The sequence below is a fragment of the Cebidichthys violaceus genome, unplaced genomic scaffold, assembly GCF_023349555.1.
Source record: "Cebidichthys violaceus isolate CVI_PGR_0920_01 unplaced genomic scaffold, fCebVio1.0.p SCAF_3, whole genome shotgun sequence".
Taxonomy (NCBI): Eukaryota; Metazoa; Chordata; class Actinopteri; order Perciformes; family Stichaeidae; genus Cebidichthys; species Cebidichthys violaceus.
This window is the reverse complement of record NW_027176483.1, coordinates 6,253,171-6,265,763: the sequence shown is the minus strand read 5'-3', so window position 1 is coordinate 6,265,763 and position 12,593 is coordinate 6,253,171. Positions and strand designations below refer to the sequence as shown.

Here is a 12,593-nt window from a genome sequence, read left to right as displayed (position 1 = left end):
AAGTCCCTTTATTCCATCTATTGTCTTGGCTCTCATGAACTGATCAGACAATTGTAAGAGGAACATTTGCTCCGCCTTAAACATGGATCACTATGATTAGCCGAACCGTTCTGACCACAGATATGGGAGTGTGAGGATTAAATATAACACAGGATATCGTTTTAATCCCTATGGGCCAATTTAAATAGTTTCTTTCATGGTACCGTGCAGTTTCTCCTCTGCTTCTTTCACCTCGTCTCCTCAGAACTAAGCGTTAGTATTGATAAAACTGCACACAGAATAGACCACTGTGTTGTATGATTTCTAATAGTGATGGTAGATGTGGAATAAATGAACACTTCTGCGACTCTGAGATGGTTTCACACAGTAGCAGCTCTCAGCTGTGCCGAGTGCAGCAGTAAATGTTTAATGGAGAGTTAAGGAATAAGGGGCATCTCCTATCTCTCTGTCTGCATCGTGTCTCATTCCCACCTGGCCAAGCTCCAGTGCTCACTGCAGCATTCTGACCCACTACGCTGCTGCATTGAGACCGGATACAAAGCCTCGTTGGAGACTATGTAACTCCACTCAAGTTATGCGGTATATTGACTAGTTTCTGCAGCTCGGGCTGCTGTTCTCAAACTTGGCCTGACTGTAAACTTCCTCCCTCACTTGACTCTTGTGCACCTTGTATTTCATTTTCTGGCCGTCGCCTTCACAACCTCAGTGTCAGAGTAGTATGCAGGTCGTTTGGCCACCACCCACCGGCCTGTGTCACGGTCACAGCCTCTGCATTTGGGGAGAAGCCCTGGCTGTCCTTCAATGGCTCTTTCACTGCCGCTTGGTGACAATGCATTTTTTCCATGCCATAAAGCAGATGCTGTATTATAGCAGCACAATACTGGGCCCATCTGAAACTGTTTACCATGTGAAAGGCCCACCGGGATCAGGATGCCTACCACTGTGTGGGGCTTTTTGACTTGCCACTCTATAATGAGTACACAGTGGAAGGAAAAGGCGCAGGCAGCTTTAACTGGCATTGTGATCACTGCATAGAGAGAGGAAATGCAGTATAAAGTGCTGATCCAGGCTATTCTTCCAAGGCCTTTTTATACTTACTAGAATACAGAGATTACTGTGACATCAAATGAGTTTGTCAGCAGTTACACCCACAACAGATAGATAAGCAAGAAACAGTTCAGGAGTTTGTCCACCTTAAAAAAAAATAGAGAATATCCTGTCAAACTAACACATAGTGCTGTTAAAATAATGTTAGTGGATTTCTCATCCCTGACTGAGTTACAGCTACCTTGACACAGCTGTGGCAGGTGTCCTCTGGATGAGGACACTGATCTTTTAAAACCTCTTTCACTGAAAGTCAACAAATGAAGAACTAAGAAGTGGAGTGAAAACAGCTTGACGACAGAGGCTTAACCGACGGAACAGAAAAGCCCTGCAGTTAAATGATTAGCGTCCTTTGTGTGACTAGTACCTGTCTTCTCTTGTCTCGCTGTTTGTAGTCGGTGGGTTGAAGAGGCTCGCTTTGTACAGAGTTGTCTGGCCTCAGGCCTTCTTGTATGATGTAGTTCCCCCCTCCCGTTTATATAAGACAACTAAAACAGTGTTGAACCAGCACTGCCGTTGGACTTACTGGTAGTCTGTCAGCAAGGCTCTTAGTCACTAATTGAGCACTCAAGCAGAGAGGGACCTTGAAAGGCCAGAGGTAGCCGGCCAGACAGCCTGGTTGGTCAGTCACTCTTCACAGCCAGACTGTTCCCCACCCCAGACATGATTTCAGGGCCTACTGGAGACAGGCGGCACTCAGACCTCCTCCTGAAGCTACGGTCCCCTTGGCCCCCCAGCGCCTCTCAGAGGGCTTATCCTCCCTGACTAGAGCTCTCCGAGGTCTGCAGCCCTCGACTGGTCATCAGTCACGTCAAGGACACACATCTATCATGTCAAGAGCCTGGAGAAATAAGAGCAGCACCGCACACATTAAAAGCCCAGACGGGGACGCGTTTAAGTACATCAACCCGACTCCAGTCCCACTTCAGAAGAAGGATGTCACGATGGGAAATAAGGAAGTTACTGTGGGTGTATAAACCAATTGTATAATAAAAAAAAGTCCTTTGATAGCAAAGCAGTTTGGTAAATGCGCCACTGAACTCACTGAGAAAACAATGTTGCTGCTTTGAGTTAGAAAATGTTTGAGCAGAGCTTTTTTTTTTTTTTAGCTTTTTTCAGTAAATACTGTGTTGCACTTTTTTTTTTAGCTAATGCAGTGATAATGTCTGTCGGCCGGTTGGTCGGTTGGTCCAGACCAAAATAACTCAACAACTATTGGCTGGATTGCCACGAAGGTTTGTTCATGCATTCATGGTCTCCAGAGGATGAACGCCTCTGACTTTGGTGACATTAGATTTCCATCATGAGGTTCATGTCTTTGGTGAGATATCTCTAACTATTTATTTATTAATTGCCATTTGCCATTTATATTCCCTGCAGGATTTACTTTAATAACTTAGATGACAGCTTAATGTTTCCTTATTTTTTTGTAAATGTATGATTCATTGCAAATTATGCGGTATTTCAGCTTTCAGACTAGTAAGAGGGCAATTTGTGTAAAGTACTGTTGCAATACATCTCATCCCTTTTGATATGCTGCACAGCATCTTTGAGAACTTTTTGCATACCGATTGCCATTTTTCTGCCCAATCAGCCCATAAAAGACATCTGGGGTGGGTAAATAAGTAGAAAAACACTTTTAAGCACGCTGTCAATACATTCAGCTCACAACAAATCCCCGCCAGCCAATATTTGAATTAGAAAATGTTAATCCATTCACCCAAAAAAACCTTCCATCACTTTTCTTATTCTGCAGCTGTCTCGGCTGCCATCTAAGTTATTTCAGCGTTGAGCATCTGTCCCATTTTACTGTATCATTTCCCTGAAGATTACAAGGTGTCCTGTCACAACTGCAGCAATGTTAGTTTTGCTTATCAAGAACGAAGCAGAGGGAACACAGACTAACGCTCACACAATGGAAGCTGCATGACATTTGTCGTGGTTGGGAACAACTGAGCATGCAGCACGGATACCAGACAAATCACATCACGGAGAAAACTCTTGCCTGTAAATGACAGAGGCTGTTGTCTCCAGCAAATCAAGTGAAGGCATTTTCTTGCAGCTTCTGCTTATCTTTTCGGAGCCAGTTCCTCTGACATCGTGCATTCAGGCACAGCTTGTCTGTCAGCTTCGTTCTGTTCCTAATTTATTCATTTAAGCAGCGGCAGCCACATTCAAAGACAATGCTGCACAAGCTCTGCGATGAATTAACCTCAATAATTATGCAGATTTAAGGAAAGAAAAGCCCAATTGTTACACACTCCTCAAAATCCTGGCCCCCTCCTGTGCTTGACATCCAAGTGAATACATTACTAGACTCAAGAAAATGTTCAAACTTTCCCTCTTAAGATTCCACTCTGAACATCAGTGCTCTGCATTATTGGTGTAACAATATTTTGATTGTACGCTCCAAGGTCAGCCATTCTTGTTTGTTTGCATTACTGATCATTTTCATATAGTCTTCAGCCTAATGGAATCCATGTATCCGCGATGAGTGCATTATTCCATGCCTGTAGTGCAGGGGATCCATTTTCTCAAAACATTTTAAAGGATTTCACGTTAAGCATTTCCAATAAAGACCTGGTTGAAAGTGCTAATGGCTCGTTTGATCAATACATGAGCTTTTCCACTGTTAATACCAAAGCTGGTTGAACACATTTAAAGGAGAGCATTAGAATCCATTAAGTGTTCACTCGAATCCAGGAGCCATTTGAGCTGCAATAGGATGTTTATGGGTGCTGTATTTTGAGCATGTATCATATCACTTCGGTTTATTCCTCATCATGAAATGTCATGCTGTTAAAATATATTCCTGAAGTCTGATAGCTAGCTATAGTCTAATTTCTGCATCAAGCCAAACCTTTGGCCTGATCCCACAAGGGAATAAAAACCACTGCTGTATACATAACATCAAAAATATAACAAGATAAATTCCAGTATACAAAAATACTAAATACATGTACTTAATATGTTTGTGATTATTTCCAGCTTCTCAAATGTCAGACTTCGCTGCCTTTCTCTGTTTTTATGCTCATGTAAGTTGAATATCTTTGAGTGTTGGACTGTAAGCTGAACAAGAGAAGCAATTAGAGCTTTGGACCAGAGACATTGTGATTTGACATGAAATGATTGATAACTATATAATATGTGTTAGTATTCCTAATACTCAGAGAGAACTTATCTGAACTTCTAAATGCTGGACTAATGCTTCAGTAGCGACACCTGGCCACATCTAATCACACAGTTGTGATATAACAATTGAGGATTGTGAAAGGAAAAAAACAACAACAACAGATCAAAACAGCAGTAACAGACGTCCATTAGCATCCTGTACTCAGCTGCTAATAACAGGGGCAGCTGAAATTGTGGCTAATGCACAACGCGGTGGAGATGAGAGCGTCTCTCCAGCACTGTGTCTGGTACTCAGCCGGTCCCACATGAAGTGTAATGACGGATCTGGAAAATAGGAAGCCCAGGGATGTTGTTTTTATTCAAAGGGTTTCTAAGAATAGGACAGAGAAGTTTCCTCACCGTCTGTGTTTACACGGCTCATAATTGGCTTAATATCTGAGGTAATTTGTGCTGTAATAATGCAGAATCAGTCCGTGGGACACGTGTTAGCCTCTAACCAAAGTTATTCCCCGGTTCTCTCAGTACCATTGTGTGTTTGTGACGACTGCCTCCTCTTACTCAAAGACAACCTGTGTCGAGTGTGTGTGTGTGTGTGTGTGTGTGTGTGTGTGTTTGGGGATATATGTGAGGGTGAATTATTGATGCAGTGTAAATCCAATCTGCCTCATGGCAGGTGTGCTGTGTGCTGTTTGCTGTGTGTGTGTTTGTGTGTGTGTGTGTGTGTGTGTGTGTGTGTGTGTGTGTGTGTGTGCGTGTGTTTATGTATTTGTGTGAGACTTTGCCAGAGAGGAGGAAGAAGCAGCGCTGTAATTAAAAGGCAGCACAGTCTGCAGTCCTGCACACACATATTCAGCTATAGGCACATAGGCGATAGGCTCAGTGTAGTTTGCATACACACATGACCACCAGTGTACACACACACACACACACACACACACACACACACACACACACACACACACACACATACACTGATGCTACAGAGAGTACAGAGTGTCTTTCCTCCTCACTCTTCCCTCCCTTGTCCTCCATTCAGCCTCAGTTGTGCAGTACAGTTAGTTTCTCTCTCTCTCTGTCCCTCACTGTCTCTCTCGCTCTTTGCACTCCCTTTCTCTCTGCCACAAACTTCACACTGTGCCACACTCGAGCTGCAGCCGTCTGTTATTGTGCAGCATGCAGACAAGCTGCTAGGAGCCGAGCGGTGATATCATCCCATTGTCCCTGCGCTGTCACCTGCACCAGAGAGCATGGAGTCCGGGAAGAGAAGGGAGAGAAGGAAAGGAGGAAGGAGACAAGAGGTGGAGAGGGAGAGGGATGTAGGACTGTTTGGTCTTCCTCCACTGGACCAGTTAGAAATAGCAAAGGCACTAAAGTCTTTTGGGGGCAAACAACAGAGAAGGCCAAGCAGTAATCATTTCTGTAACACGAAGGTCAGGGTCGATATTTACCGTTGTTGGAAACCTATGAGAGACAGGCCTGTATTCATAATTTTACACATCACGGCCATTTTATTTTGTCCCCTCAATGCTTTGTACCCAGCCTTTATTTGTTTGTCCCGGCCAATCACCCTGTGGTTATTTGAGAATTTACACCACACACACACACACACACACACACACACACACACACACACACACACACACACACACACACACACACACACACACACACACACACAGGGGATTCATGTTTCAGTGATGTACTCGGATGCCAGACACACAACCTAGCACTTACACTGACGTACAAACACAAACATTTGCAGATTCATGTTGCAGAAATGTTCACTCTCTCTCTCACACACACACACACACACACACACACTCGCATACAACCACATATATATTGTTCGGTCCACACATAGCAGCTAGCTAGCCAACACATCCACCGCTCTTCTAATTTGCTCCTGCCTTCAGCATACCTTCTTTCTCTCCTACATTTCATTCTGTCTTCCTGTCTCTGCATTTTTATCTCAGCACCTGCAGCAACATAGAGTGTGTGTGTGTGTGTGTGTGTGTGTGTGTGTGTGTGTGTGTGTGTGTGTGGCATCAGTCTGCCGTAGACAGGCTGATTAAACCCTTCAGCGCAGTCTCCTTCACCACTGGCTCAGCACACCTCGACATAATGCCGCGTCACTGACACTCCCACCCCGCCAGCTGTCTGGGACTTGTTTCATTTCGATCAGAGTTATTTATTTTTTTATAGGTATATCTGTCAACTCTGTGTGTATTGGAAGAGTGAGCAGAAGTTGTTATTTTTACGCAGCCTTTGCCTTTCTTCCGTTGTTGCTGTTGACTCATTGAGCAATATGGATTTCACATGAGAGCAGGAGTAGGAGGCGAAAGGATCAGATTGTCAGTTTTTGGACTCACTAAAAAGCAAATAATTTTGCCTCACAGCATTTCCTGTGATGCAGGTGCTTCAAGGTGTTTCTCTTTGCTTTTGCTTTGCCATCTGTTTCATCTCGCTGCTTCTATCTTGTGTAGTCGTGTATTTGAAGTGAAGCCTGTAGAAAGTTGAGCCTTTATCCCCTTTATCTGCTCATTCAGTACATTGCAGGTTGGTATGCTGGCGCAATCAATAGGCCAAAGTTTGCATATTTTAAGCTAAGATGGTGAACATTGTACCTTCTAAACATCATAGTATGCATGTTGGAGCATATTAGCATGCTGACGTTAGCATTTAGCTCAAAACTGACTTTGCTTAAGTGCTTACCGAGCTGCTTGCATAGCATCCCCAGTTAAACTCCCAAGTGAGTGCTTAGAGCTTTGTTTAAAGTCACGTGAGGCATCGTGGCGCATCCACAGATGGTGCGAGCTGCAAGCACACACAAAACGCGCCGTTCGCTGCATTATTGCAATTGTGATTGTAAACTCATATCTCTATTGTGATGTTAACTCATATCTCATATTAACGGACACTTGATTTGCCAAAATGTATGATAACGAACTTTGAAAACCCTGTAAACAATCTGATTTTGCTCGCAAACTTTTTACTCAATTGGTCGTCTTTGTAAAGTTGCCAAAAACCTTTATGCATAAACTAGCAGCCGGCGCCTAGTTACAAATATTCAGAGGTGCACGACCAAGTGCTGCAACAACTTGTGCTCGGAGCAAAAGTCGTGATGACGCCGTTTTACTGGCGTGTGCACTTCTCTCGGACAAATTCTTTGTTGTAACAACAAATCCGCATAGAGCCTACATGTCCACCCCTGATGACGAAATGTAAGTCAAAAATCCCAAGAGGACCCTCATTAAGTATATTTAGCCTTGATTTAAGGCTTTAAACTCTTAGTTGTTTTTTTTGCACTGAACACCTTACAGCACTACTACATCACTGTTGGACTGTGCTTGTGTTTGTGTGGACGCCATATGTGTTTGTGTGGTCTTGGGAGGCTCAGGTGGTGCTGAGGAGACAGGTGGCGTGAGAGCTGAACACACAGCGTGGGTGAGGATGAAGAAGAGGATAAGAAGGAGGGAAGAAGAGGAATCTCATTCCCCTCCTGCTGCCACAAACATGCACTTCAAAGATGGCACCGGGCTCTCTCAGCTGTTGTTGTGGTTCGCTAATGAAACTAATGAAAACTGATGACATGTACATCAGTAATGACAGTCGAGGAGCAAACGCTGGTTCTGCTTTTTACTGTGCTGATGTGTTAATGCTTTCGCTTGCCGTTAAATGAAACTGACGTCCTTTCATCCGGGCCGTGGCTGGAGTGTAACGCGTCAGCGGGGCGGGTTGTTTGTGCTCATGGCTGCAGTGTTGCTAACAGTAATGAACAGCCTGGATGACGAGCCCCGTGCAGCATCGATCGCACCCTCTCACACAGACGGCGGATGGAAATTGGTCGTGGTGGGGAAGCAAAGGAGGCTCACACATGCCTGTGCCTTCTGTGGACACATATGGATGCAGGGCTGAGCACACATGTACATACTGAGAGTGTGTGTGTGTGTGTGTGTGCGTGTGTGTGTGTGTGTGTGTGTGTGGGGTAGTGTGTGTTATTTGACCGCCTCGGATGCTCACCGGACCTAGGATGATCTTCTTATTGGTGACAGAATGGAGCATATAGAGGAGGAGACCTGCTCAGTGGAGCTGGATCTGGATCTCTTCCACCTCCCCTCACGTCCTCAGCTGGTGCTCTCTGCAGTTGGAGGAAAGCCCCTCACACACTCTATCAAACCAGGCCGTAGCGCTTCATTACCACATGAATGGTTGCCATATTGCCATATACTGTATGGCTATTGTTGACAAGTCACTCAAAGTCATTGGCTTGAACATGGTGAGCTAACAATAACCAAGGGAGGAGGGGTTCCTGTTTCAGTTGGCTATGAAGCAGTATTGGTGGTCTATCTTTAAAGCGCAATTTGGTTTATTACAACGTAGGCTTCATTTTTTTTGCAGTTTTGGCTGAATTCTGATAAGATTGTACTCCTCAACTTAATTGTGGAAATCTGGGAAACCAACATCGAGGATCAGACAAGTTACAAACAAGCCAACACTCTAAATCACTTCATACTTAAAACTCAAAATGTGCACAGTGGAAATATCAGTGGTAATTCTTCATTGCACAGAGAAGCTGTGCAACATGGCAAACAGCAGGGAAGCATGTATTACAAACAAACCTAAAGAGGCCTCCAGTTACAGTACAGTCAAACAAAAACAATGTAGACAACAAGTATATTTGCTCTTTAGTTCTTCTGAGATACAAAGCTTATGATGTCCATCGAGTGGGGAGGAAAACTACGGGTTATTACACATTAGGTTTTATTGGCTATGATACCATTGTATTCACCAAAGTAATTACTGAGATCCGAGAACACAGCAACATTTCTAGAAATGGATACAATGAGGAAACAAACACGAATGTTCAGACAATTGTACAAGTTGTAAACAAATCCTCCCATCCCAGTAACGTATTTGAAAGAGAGAATGAAGGGGAACATTCAAATTATTCATTGTTAATTCATTGTTAACATCCGTTGCAGTTTACACATGCTCACTCTACCAACAGTATTCCCTGACCTCCTCCCCAAGCAGACTTTCTTTCTCTACATCAGTTGCTTGGACAATGGGTTTACATTAGAGTTAGTTGAAAGTGTGCCTCGGTGTGTCGGTATCAGATAGAACTCAATTATCCCTTTTAAGATAGGGTCGGTAATCTTGAGAAACTACCAAGAGTACGCTAGATTTAGAAAATTGTCCAACCAAAACAACCAGCCCAGGATGGAACTCTTTTCCAATGAAAGCAGCGAGCAGCACTAGCTGCAAAAGTTGCTAAATCTAGCCAGAAAGTCGCCAAGTCGGCAACATTAACAGCCCGTTCCTTAAGGCCTCCCTACAAAGCTACTCCATCAAAATTATCATTATGAACATAAACAGCGAACATGGCTATTGTTAGTACTTAAAACTGTTAAGCTAGCAGCTTGTAGACGACTCCGGTGACCATCACTGAGTGAAGGCCGGCAGGTAAACAAAGGTAGCCGTCCAGTTGTTTCATTTGGGCGATCGAGCTTATTAGAGACCTGCGACTGCCACAGATGCCAGATCGTTTCCTCTTTTTGTCAAAGAATTTGATTAATTAATTGCTTTTGGGATGTAAGAAGAATTCTTACAAAGATATAACTTTTTTTTTTAAAAGGTTACCAACCCTACCTTTAAATGTACAGAAACAGAATTGATGCTGTAAACTGTGAGGGGAAAGTAAAAAGAGACCAGTGCTTCTCTGGCTCCTGTGAAGTTGGACTATTGTGTGTTTTGAATCGTGTCATTACGGGTCTTTCAGTTGAAAAGAAATACGATACGAGACACTACAGGTCCTTAACCTCGGGGACGGTCTGCTGCCTGTGTGTGTGGTAAATCTCTCCCATTCTACACTTTCTTTGTTTTGTTTTACTGCACTCTCTCTGCCTCTCTCTCTCACTCCGTCCTTTTCTTTTTCTCTCCATCATCCTCTCTCTTGTCTGTGAGCATGTTAACACTCCAGCCCTGTCAGTGAGCCTCATGACTCCATGGTAACCAGTCACACCATTCTTTACCAGTGTGTGTGTGTGTGTGTGTGTGTGTGTGTGTGTGTGTGTGTGTGTGTGTGTGTGTTGATGGGCGGGATCAGGGTCTTGTTTAGTTCCAAAAAGCTGAGGAGAGGTCGCGGCCGTCCCTATGGGCCTCTTGCTGTAATTCATGTAAATTCCCTTAAGACCCCGGCCGCTTTGTTTTCCTCATAGTCTGATCAGATGCCTGTGTCATCAATGCAGCTTGATGCAACACAAGCAAAAAAACCAACAATCCTTAATGCCTTCACCCAGCTCCTTGTGACAGTTAACCAGATACCTCAAGTTATCGTGATAGTCTTGCTACGTGATACCTCTGAGTCCTCGGCGTTATTGTGCTGTAATGAGTTCAGCCAGAGTTAACAAGGCGAAAATTAATACAGACATGGACGAGGACAAAATGAACAAAGTAGCAGAGAACAGCGCTGCTCTGTGTTATCAGGGTTATTGTCACGGTTTGAATGCTTGATAGAGGATCACATTTACAACAATCGCTGATTCGATGTAACCTGAAAAACATGTTTGGAGTATAGTCAAACAAACGAGCATTGAAAATCACTTGTAGGAATGCATTAGGAGAAAACTTAAAAGTGGTTAAATCGTCTATACTTGTCTGAAGTACCCCCCCCCTCTGCCTAGATAGCCTTCTGAACCCAGCCCTCATTCTCTCCTCGAGCCAATCATATTTCACTCCCATTCACATTTCTGAATAGGACATTTGAAAGGAGTCCTCGCCACGAACACCCACTGATAAACAAACACACACAAACACACACACACACACACACGCACACACATGCACACAACTACACACACAACTACACACAACTACACACACACACACACACACACACACATAAAGACAGCGTGCAGGTCTAGTTAGGAGGGCTTGGTCTAGACCGCAGCATGAACTTTGTTCTGTTAAAAGTTGCCATTGAAATATGCAGTTGCCAATGAAATATTGTTATTCTATTGGTGTTGTGACAAAGAGCAGGGAGGGCGCCGGTCCTATCTCAGTGTGAGTCTGACGGAGCAATGGGCCGGCGGGGTTCGCCCAGTGTCTCCGCTCAACAGAGTCAGTGTGCAGAAATAATGCCCATTAGACTTGGTCAATCACGCCCCTCGCTCAATGAAATATGGCCCTTTCTCTCATTTCATACCATAATGCATACACCTCACCGCTATCCATCATCTCTCCCAAAGATGTCTGCCGCTATGAATGCTTTTATTTATGATGCATTTTTCAAAATGAATGCCTTCCCATGCGGTGACGTTGGATGCTGCGAAAGCTTAATGTGAAGAGTTATGTGCGCATAGAAAACGACTGAAGCCGTTCATTAGCAAATTAAGGTGGAATTCCAGCGCAGAGGTTTCTGGTCTCTCGACCACCAATGAAGCTTCTGACGCTCTGCAGGCTGATGGTTTCATCATGGTAAGTGGGAGGAAATTATATACTCGCAGTAGCATGCAACAATAACCATGTTGTGAAGCCATTGAACTCGTCCCACTGGCGCTGACAGAATTCATATGCCTTTGTGGGATAATTAAGTGGCTGTTCCCAAACCTGCAAGGAAAAACCGCACAAGTGGAAACAATTGAGCAGTGGTTGAAGAAATACTCAGAGCTTTTACTTAAAGGTGGGCAACAAAACGCAGTGTATGTATCCTTGAGCTCAAACGAATGTGTAAAATGTATTTGCTTCCTCACTAAACATTTGCAAAATCCAGCACATCCATGTTTACTTGCTTGCTGCTTATTACATTCTCGGTAATTAACATTGCTGATGATTATTCATCAACATTCATATTCTATGAAAATTGTGTTAAAGCACCAATATGCAATTGCAATATGGATGTAAAGGTATTTGGTCAAAAATATAATTTCCTCCATATTGCCCAACCCTACATAGCAAAATGTATTGGGGACTGTTCAACAGTAAAATTCCCCCTCGACTAATTGTTGCTGCTTGTCAATGTGTAAGCAGCATTTTACCGTATATATATATATATATATATATATATATATATATATATATATATATATATATATATATATATATATATATATATATATATATATACTAAAATGTAGTGGCATATAAAGTTACTTCCCTCTGAAATGTTCTTTATAAAGTACTGTTGATAAGTAATTGTACTTAGTTACTTTCCACCACTGCAACTGAGAGGGAAAAGTTGTTAAACACTTTTTTTAGATACTGGCGTCTAAATCATTGTTCAGTTTGACGGACAATGTGCTTAGAGGCAGATAACGTTACATTTTCTGTGCTTTTGTAATGAGAGGAGCATTATTTAG

At 43.3% G+C, this 12,593-nt stretch overlaps 1 protein-coding gene across 19 annotated transcripts in view; it reads left to right on the top strand.

Moving 5' to 3' along the window:
• LOC137881860 (neuronal cell adhesion molecule-like) overlaps window positions 1-12,593 on the top strand; it is a 74,675-nt gene that overhangs the window by 13,706 nt on the left and 48,376 nt on the right. The window lies entirely within an intron of this gene.